The following is a 2,082-nucleotide window of genomic DNA, read 5'->3' as shown; positions in this document are numbered from 1 at the left end:
AAGTAGAAAAAAAATTATGAGTTTTATTTGATATCTTTTATTCAACTTCTTTTTTTTTAATGTTTTATTTTTATCATATGGTCTTTGAAGCTAAGTATACATTGGCTTCATAGGAGGGAATGTTTCAAGAAATCTTGAATTTTTGTATATGAATATTGTTGAAAATCTTGATATTATTGTATATGATGATGAGATTTGTTTTTTGAGCAAATATTTTATTTGTTTTGTTTGATAATAATAAGTTGATGTAATAAAATCTATAATTACATTGAGATTGTTGGTAGAATAATTAAATTATGGTCTTATCCTACCCCTTTTTCATGTGTTATTTGGTTCTATTTGTCTTGCTTCTTCTTTTTTTCAATTCTCAATTGGCACAAACAATAATAATATACTCAGTATAACTTTATAAATAAAATTTAAAAATAATATACATGTAGATTTTATCTTTTTTAATAAATAAAAAAATTACTTTCGATATATATAGACTTTGATGAGAAAAAGACATTTCAAAGCAGCAATAATTTGTTCATACTTCTATATTTAGTACTAAAAAACAAAAAGGTATAGATCCATATACTTCCAAAAGATATCTATCTAGCTCGTTGGTGAACAATTATTCTATATAATCTGGGGTATAATTTTAAACAAGAATAATCAATTTACTATTTTATAGTCCTTTTTTTATGCAAAGGATCGATCATTATACTTAAAAAATTACTTAAATTGCATCAATTAGTATAATAACTGCCATTGTAAAATATAATCATACAAACGTGAATACGTGTGCATGGCAATATACGGAAGAATTAAGATCCTATCAACTATATTATCTTTTTGTTTTTATTATTCCTCTCATCTCAATTTATCTGATACTTTACGAATTTTTCGATATTCAAACAAGTCTTTTTTTATCGTAATTTTTTTTCATTTATATCATTCAAATATCTTAAATTATTAATTATCATTACTTATAATATCTTTTTATGTAGTTTTCAAATATGTAAATTTTATTCCAAAAAATATAAAAAATCTAATGCTCAAAATTTACGATGAAAATTTAGTTGCTTGATTTTTGAAATTCGAACTGTCTCACCTAAATTGAAACAAAGAAAATAGTTTTTTTTTTGTTTGTTGGAAGGTCCTTTACAATAATCTAACCGTTATTTAAACCTTAGAATAATTATATAGATTTTACTTTCGGTTAATAGCATTTTATGGTCCTCCAATTTGTGGTAAATCTTAATTTTAGTCGTTGTTTGACTTAGGTATTTTGACTTAGGTATTTTAATTTATCATAATTATTAACTCGTTTCACCATTTCATTACACATAAATATGTTAAAATTGTAATATACCTCATATTTGAAGATATTATAGTTCTAAAGATAACTCAAATATAACAAATTTCTTAATACTAACAAATTTAAATTTTAAATCTGTTTCTAAAGTTTTATAAATGCAAGTTAAAAGATGAAAACAAGGGCACTTATGCAGAAACATGAATTTCTGTAACAATTTCAATAGCTATTGACCCCACCACCCAATAAAATTGGTGGGGTTCACTTTCGGCTAAAAATCAGTGAAGCTAATAAATTTTCTGCAAATTTGTTTTTCTTATTTTTGCCTTTTTGTAGGAAAAATAATCATTTAAAAGGTATATTATATTATTTGGCATTTACATAATAATAAATGAAAGAGACAGGCACTATTTTACCGTTGGCTCTAACTACTATGCTATTTATTCCTTTTTCATTATTATTAGAGTTGATGATAAAAAATAAATTTAAACTATCACTCCATTTGTATTAAATCATATCTTGATGTTAAGTTAATCAATAATTTGTTTCCAATTGATAACAAGCGTGTGTAAGCGATGTGTTTTAATATAAAGAGAGTGATAGTTGATGTATGAAACTCTAAAAAAAATGATAATTTAGATAAGTAAATAGAATAATGAATACTTATCGTATGATACCCGTAAAAATATGATAATTTAAGGGTATGTTTGGTATGGAAAAAAATACGTTCCTAGAAAATTATTTGGCAATCTTAACGATCATGAGCAAGAACGATACTATAG

This window comes from Solanum dulcamara, chromosome 12, assembly GCF_947179165.1.
Source record: "Solanum dulcamara chromosome 12, daSolDulc1.2, whole genome shotgun sequence".
Taxonomy (NCBI): Eukaryota; Viridiplantae; Streptophyta; class Magnoliopsida; order Solanales; family Solanaceae; genus Solanum; species Solanum dulcamara.
The sequence above is the reverse complement of the archived record's forward strand: the minus strand, read 5'-3'. Positions refer to the sequence as shown.